The sequence below is a fragment of the Aethalodelphis obliquidens genome, unplaced genomic scaffold (genome assembly GCF_003676395.1).
Source record: "Aethalodelphis obliquidens isolate GAN/ISIS:26980383/991018 unplaced genomic scaffold, ASM367639v1 scaffold99, whole genome shotgun sequence".
Classification (NCBI taxonomy): Eukaryota; Metazoa; Chordata; class Mammalia; order Artiodactyla; family Delphinidae; genus Aethalodelphis; species Aethalodelphis obliquidens.
The window spans coordinates 2467022-2474764 of record NW_020838043.1 but is presented as its reverse complement, the minus strand read 5'-3'; the positions used below and the strand labels follow the sequence as shown (position 1 = coordinate 2474764).

At 43.3% G+C, this 7743-nt stretch overlaps 1 pseudogene; it reads left to right on the top strand.

Annotated features, from left to right (window-relative positions):
• The first annotated feature begins 1617 nt into the window (after nucleotides 1-1617).
• On the top strand, nucleotides 1618-2048 carry LOC113614547 (pancreatic progenitor cell differentiation and proliferation factor pseudogene; annotated as a pseudogene).
• The last annotated feature ends 5695 nt before the right edge of the window (nucleotides 2049-7743 follow it).

The window sequence follows — 7743 nt, the reverse complement described above, 5'->3', positions numbered from 1 at the left end:
CAGCGTACGTCCCATGCAGTGAATCATTACAGTGCCGTCTATTGAAGTAAAGTCAAGCACCACAGAATGTTGAGGGAGTGAGGGGACTGTCTCTATTACATCCCTTTGTCCTGTGGCGCTTTTTAAAAATTTAACAAGTATCAACTGAGTGCCTACCACATGTCAGGCCTTGTTCTAGGTGCAAGGAGCACAGCTATAACAAAACAAAGCCCTTGCTTCATGGGGCTCATATTCTAATGGACTATCCAGTGGAGGCCTCTTGATGAATGCACCAAACAAGTTTGCCAATGTTCCCATTCAGGGGGTTAAAAACTATAAAGGCATTTGCTGAATCTCCCAATTTGATGGGGGCCTGATAGATTAGTGTTTCCCCTAACTGTGCTGTAAGCCAGTGCTAAGGTTTCTCAAGCTTTTATGTGCACACGAATCACCTGGGGAATCTTGTTAAAATATAAAATCTGCTGCAGTAGGCCAGGGGTGCCGCCTGACTGCATTTCTAACAAGCTCTCAGCTGATACTGATGGTCCCTGGGTCACACTTGGTGTGACAAGGTTCTAAGGAACACTAGTTACTGGATGTTAAAGATATCCTATGTATAAAGGATTTCATGTTCAAGTAACTGAGACGATGCTGCCCTCATTCCTGACTGCTTTCTAATTCCTGCTGCCAGTGCTGTCAGAAGCCTAACAGTACTTTCTACCTTGTGTTCTGTGAGATACTCCCCTATCTTTATATTTACCTCTTAAAATTTAAGCCAGTTTGAGAGAATTTCTCAAATTCTCTCAACTTCTCGCAATATGTGGCCCTCAAAAAACCTCGAGTAAAGGCCAAGAGTTTCAGGTACAGGGAATGAAGGAGAAATGGAGCCATGCTGCAGAGATTGGGGACAAAGCCAAAGCAATCAAGCTGCAAGAGGAACGTGAAGCAGATTTCCCAAGAGCCTGAAATATACACCCTCCTGCCCCTCCCAAGCCTCAGTTTCCTCACTGATTACATTTGATTCTCACAGCAAATCCTTTGGGATGACCTGTTGGGATTTCATAACACCGAAAGTCTAGGCACATGGCCATCATATTTTCTTCTGTAAAATATTACCTGCAACCAGGGTTTGGGAGAATAAAGTGGGATAATGACCAAAAGCAATTAGCAATTTACTGGCACTCAACAAATGTTAGTTACTGGGAACCCAGCTATATTTGAGAAGAATTAAACGATTTCCCCCCCCCAGATAGAGGAGAACTGGCTTGTTGAAAACGGAAGAAAGATATCCCTGGAGAGTTAGTGAAGGGCACTGATCAAGGGTGCGAGAGGGAGTGGGGATAAGAGAAGGAACAAGCACATCCACAGCTCATCTGAATGCGAGTGTCTTGAACGCACTGGAACCAAGATGATTCTTGAAGGAATATCCCACTTCCACTAAATAGTAGTTTCTTACCAAGAAGAAACAGTTGAATTATTCTTAAAGCATACGTGTTCACATTATTATATGATAAACTTTGTCGGTGGAACGGCCACCCGCGGTCTCCTGCGCAGATGGGCTCCGTGGCCTAGCGCCCTGGTCCCCGCCGCCCGTGATCGCGCTCCCAGTCCCGCGAGGGGTCGTCGCCGAGGCTTCTCCCAGCCCACAGGCAAAAGCATGGCAGCCATGCCCTCCAGCGGCCCACTCGTGGCCACCCACGACTACTACCGGCGCCGCCTGGGTGCCACTTCCAGTAACAGCTCCTGCGGAAGTGCCGAGTGCCCTGGGGAAGCCATCCCCCACCAGCCCGCTCTCCCCAAAGCCCACCCAGGACACGGGTGGGCTAGCTTCTTTTTCAGGAACTCCACTCTCCCGTTCATGGCCACAGTGTTTGCGTCCTCAGAGCACTCGGAATCTGCCCAGGCCTCCGCCAGCACGATCACCTATGACCTGGCTCGGGAAGCCGTGGGGAAGCAGCAGCCTGGCAAAACCAACTGTAGGCCCCCGTCCTGAGTGGCCCCCAACAGCTGCCAGGCTTCCTTCCAAGGCACTAAGCTCATCAGAGCCCCCCCTTCCCTCCCGACACTAAGCGGGCTGCAGCCAGCGGAAGCAGTTGTTTTTTAATATTAAAACAGCAAAACACCAAAAAGGAAGTTGAGAGGACCCCACTCCTTACTATCCAAGCCACACAAGAGCCTTCCTGACACCCCAAAACCCTGTGCCTTGCACCAAGTGGAAAATAAACTCCAAGGAGCCGGCAAAAAAAAAACAAAAACAGTCAATCCTCTACAATTCAAATGTCCAGGTGAAGATTATAATCTTCACATATTAACTATTTTGTTTACGTATCTAGAAGAAACAGCTCAATTAATATAAAAACATGTTTAGTAAAGATTACATAATAGTTTATCTGCTGTAGCTTAACTCCCAAATATTCAGTTTCAGTTTTCAAGTATTAACTTTATTTTCCATGCTTGTGTATCTTTGTATCCCCAACTTCTCAGCAAAGAGAGAGAGAAGAAAAAGGACCTAAGGTGTTCTCCAGGACACATCCTTGGGGTGACAGTGATGCGCAGCAGGACCCTGTGGGGCTCCTGGGCACAAAAGCCTTTCTGTGTCCCCCATTCCTTGATTAAAGGAAACCGGCTTCATTCAGCCTCCACGACCATCCCTGAGTGCGGAGGAGCAGGTTCAAACAGATGCTAATTAGGGAAGGGAGGGGATACAGAGACAAGGGAGGAACAGTCAAGAGAAACAATAGTGTAATTTTGGGGCTGGGTCCTGGTTCCCCCCAAGGGATACACACACACTGTAACAGTATCTTTGAGCTGCTCTGCGGATACTGAAGCCCTCACCAGGTGGGAGAAGTTAACGGTTAATTACAGTATGCTGCCTATGCTGCCCAGCAGCACGTAGACCCCAGACTAGTTGGAACCAGAAGGTGGATGATGCTGACGCCCACTTACCTCCCCACCAGCCAATCAGAAGAATGTCCACGAGCTCATCACATTCTCCTTGAACCATTACTATAAAATTTCTCACTACCCCCTCCACGTTGGGACGCACAGTTTTGAGGGCATTAGCCACCTGTGGCCCCCTTTGCCTGGCAAAACAATAAAGCTATTCTCTACTTCACCCAAAACTCTGTCTCTGAGATTTAATTCAGTGTCGGGATAGAGAGGCTAGATTCGGCTTCAATGGAAATGTTGTGTATCATGATTGTGGTACACGTAACACAACTGTGTGTATTTGTCAAAATTCAGAGAACTGTACACCTAAAATGGGTGATTTTTTACTGTATGCCAATGATACCTTAATAAACATGATTTAAACCAAAACAGAAAGAACACACCCTTGAACCAGGAAGTCTGATGTTGTAAGAGGGCACATAAGCAGATTTAAAAACCTGATTTTACAACTGAACTAGGAAAGAAAAGTTCCAACATTGTAATCCAAATGACCATAAAGGAAAATCTCCTAGACCGTCACGTCTGAGCGGGTGGCGTCAGCCACGGCCCTGTAAACACTCAGCCCTGAGTAGCAAGGCAAAGCGCCCAGCAAAGGCCCCCAACTCCTGCTTAGAGCTGCCTTGGCAAGACTGGACACAGAAGGAACACGCACACCCCCCTTAGCCCTGGGGACCACGGCAGGTCTGCGCAAATACAATCCCACGAACCACCATGTTTCAAAATCGTCAGAAAGACTTTCAAGACTCTCTTGGTTGCAGTCGACAGAAACTCACCTCCTGCCCACATCCTTGCCTAGTTCACACCCTCACTGTACTCAGGTCTCTGCTCAAATATCTCTTTGCAGAAAGGCCTCCCTATTCCAAATAACCACCTCCCTCTTCACTCTATCCGCTTGCTCTGACTGGCTTTTTTTCTTCATAGCACTTGTCCCAATAGGACATTGTCATATACATATATATATATATATATATATATAAAATGAAGCTTACAGTCTAGTGGGGGAAACAACTAATTCACAATTCACACATATAGTTGGCTTTCTGTCCACTAGACTGTAAGTTCTATGAGGGCAGAGGGCTTTTATCTTTTCTGTTCACATCCACAGCCTCAGCCGTTGAGCAGTGCTTGGTATATAGTAGGAGCTCCATAAATATTTGAAGAATAAAGTGAAGAGGAGAATCGATTTCTGAATCCAAACCACAGCAAAAGGGAGGAATAATCGAACTAAGGACTCGAATGCCCTCAGGGCTCCCTTGACGGTTCTGCTGCCACTCAATCTGGTGTCCCTTCACTCTCTCAATGATCCGCATCATGGGTGACTGACGCTCCAGCTTACCTTATCACAACTCCACAGCCGAGGGCAAAGCGTTTCTCTCTCTCAGCTCCAGGTCGCTGCGCCCCAGGGAAGTGTTCAGATTGGTTTGCCTTCCCCGGATGTCCAGAGCGGCCCGGACAAAGCCATAGAGCATCTCATGTCTCACTCTCCAATCCTACTTGCTCTATCGATTTTGGAGCTGTTGCCCCAGTTTTAATCTGGTTTTGCCTGGGCAAAGAGAGCTGGGGGTGCCCCCCAGGGTAGCCCTTGACCACTGACTGACAGGCCAGGAGGAGCAACTCCAGTCCCTGTGCTCCCGATGGGGACAGCTCTGAGGTGTGACCTCCACTGTCCGCGGAGCTCCCTCAGGACTGAGCCCAAGTTACCCTCTGTGGGCTTGCGGGCTGCTGCACTCTTGCTTGGCCTCCTTCCTTCCCACACCCGCTTCCCACTCGCCTGCTTGGGAACGCCTACTAATAAATCACTTTCACGTGAATTCTCCTCTCAGGGTTTACATCTGGGACATCCAACAAGCTCCGTCGGGGCCTTTAGCTCTCTACCGATTTGCTGTAAGTTTTTTTGAGAGAAAATCTTTTCACAGATTCCTGTCTCCCCTCCACACACGTGTATTGCAGAAATGTTTACTTACTTGCTTTTAATATGTTCCTATCCTTAGAGATCTTTCCGCTTTTCCCTGTTTTAACTTGGGATCCTTTCACTGTTTCTCAGATCTGCTAATTTTCCCACTTTGCTTATGACTGATGATGGCTTGTCTAGCCACCCTAACTCAATGTGTTAAAGAAACACTCCTGGTATTTTCCATACCTTTCTTCTCTCTCTCTTCTATATTAGGTTCTTGCTCAAGATATCTCAAGGTCATGTTTGACTTCACCTTAATTTAACAGTCGATCATTATTAACCATACCACCTTTTCCTAGTATACATCTCTGAAAAGAGGCAATGCAATGAAACCGTCAGAACACCTGGTGGGCGTCTTAACTATTTTCTAAAACATTATTTAATTCAGTTCAATTCAGTGAAACTGAGTAATTATTATCAGATAAATTTATATATACACCATTATGGAAAATAATAAAACAAGTCCTGAGTATCTATGATTCAAGCTCAACTGAGATAAACATTGAAATCAAATAGGAGTTTCAAATAGGAGGATATGAAAAAACATGGGGAGAAAGGTTAAGACGTGACACAAGCATTTTTGACAGTTCGAAACACTGGATTAACCATTACCCTTTGCTTAGACAGATAAGGGAGAAGATAAGCAAATATTTACCTACAAGTTTTCACAACATTTAAGCTAAATCTTTACTTCTATATATGGTCATTATAAAGTTGACTTTCTAAGGCTGTTTACCGAAAAGGGGCAAAGAGCATTTCTATAATCTTGCAAGGTTAGTTTTAGTAACTCTAAAGACTGTTGACTTGTAACCCTGAGACTATGAATGTTTATGACAGGAAACTGCATGTTAGAATGTTTGGGGTAGAAAATTGTGCTTGTTTGCTTAAGCTTTTAAGCTATGTTTGTCCTAGGAGGTTGATTTTACTCACCAGCTCTTTGATAATTGATCTGCCATTTTTGACCTCACTGATCCAGCTCTAATTAACTCAAGTAAAAGAATGTGCAGATTAGTTTGGAATTAAGGACATTGCTGAAGGCATTTCTTGGGAAAAGTAATTTTACCAACACAATAAATAAGTGACTAACAGAAGAACTCTAAAACCTGAATATGGATCGCAGCACTCTGTAAAAGCCCCAAATCGAAAACTGTGCAAATACTGCCTGATGATAGTTGGATAAATATACTGTGGTATGTTTACACAATGGAATACTATGCAGAAATGAGAATGAACAAATTACAATTAGACACAACATTGTTGTGCTGGATCTCATAAACAAAATGTTGAGTGAAAGAAACCAGACACAAAAGAGTACATATTGTATGTTTCCATTCATTTAAAGTAAAAAACAGGCAAAACTAATTTATAGTGGCGGGATAGTGCTTATCTTGGGGCAATAATGCCTGAAAGGGGGCATGATGAGGGTGTTCTGGGTAGCTGAAACTGCTCTATTTCTTGAGTTACAGGTTTATTTGAGTAGTTTTCTCAATGCTATCCTTCACTACATGTTTTTAAAAACCTCATGCAATATGGAATCTCTATTTTCTTTTTTTTAACTGAAGTATAGTTGATTTACAATATTGTATTAGTTTCAGGTGTATGGAAAAGTGATTCAGTTATGGGTACATGTACATATTCTTTTTCATATTCTTTTCCATTATGGTTTATTACAGGGTATTGAATCTAGTTCCCTGTGCTATACAGTAGGAGCTTGTTGTTTATCTATTTTATATACAGTAGCTTGTATGGAATCTCTATTTTCAAGGGCACTTTATCTGTTTCCCAAAAGAATTTGATTAGTCTTTCAGATCCAGGAAGGATGCTAGACACTGGGAACACTGAGGTGAGAAACAGACTCTGCACTCAAAGATCTCGAGGTATGATGAGGGAGAGGCTCTGACATAGGGTCAGATGTAAGCAGAGGTTTCTGCAGTGGTACAGAGGTGAGTACCTGTCTCAGTCTGTGGATGGGAGGGATCATGGAAGGCTTCCAGTAAGAGGTGATGCTTGAGTCATGTCTTAAAGATCAAATAAGCATTAGCCAGACAGAGAAGGGAGCAAAGAAGGATCTCAGAGGGAGGAAATCTCAATGGGCAAATCATAAGAGAACATGCCCATAATTGGATACGGCACGAGTGCAGCATACAAATAAGGTAGAAAAGAGGTAAGCAAGGGCCTGATCCAGAAGGAAAATGCTCATGAGCTAAGGGAGTTTGGACTTCATTCTGGGATCAATAGGAAGTCATCGAAAGGTTTTAAGCAGGGGAATGCTGTGATTGTTGTGATCCTATTGGTATTTTTTTCAGCTTTACCAAGGTATAATTGATGGATAAAATTGTAATATATTTAAAGTGTACAATGTGACTTGATACTTGTATACTATGTATATATTGTGAAAGAGTATTCACAATCAAGTTAATTAACACATCCATCACCTCACATATCTGCCTTTTTATTTTGCTGAGAACACGCAAGATCTCTCTTAACAAACTTCAATATACGCTTCAAAGTTGCTATGAGATCTTAAACGTTCTCTCCACACACAAAGAAAGATAATTATGTGACATGGTAGAGATGTTAGCTAACATTTTGGTGGTAATCATACTGCAATATATAAATGTGTCAAATCAACACATTGTACACCTTAAACTTACACAATGTTATATGTCAATTATATCTCAATTTTAAAAACTATACAATACAGTATTATCAACTATAGTTACCATGCTATACATTAGATACTCAGACTTTATTCATCTTATAGCTGAAAGTTTGTACCCTTTTACCAACCTTATACATGGATTTTTTTTCAATAGTAAATACAGAACTACATGATCTGCGGTTGGGGTTGGTGGAATCTG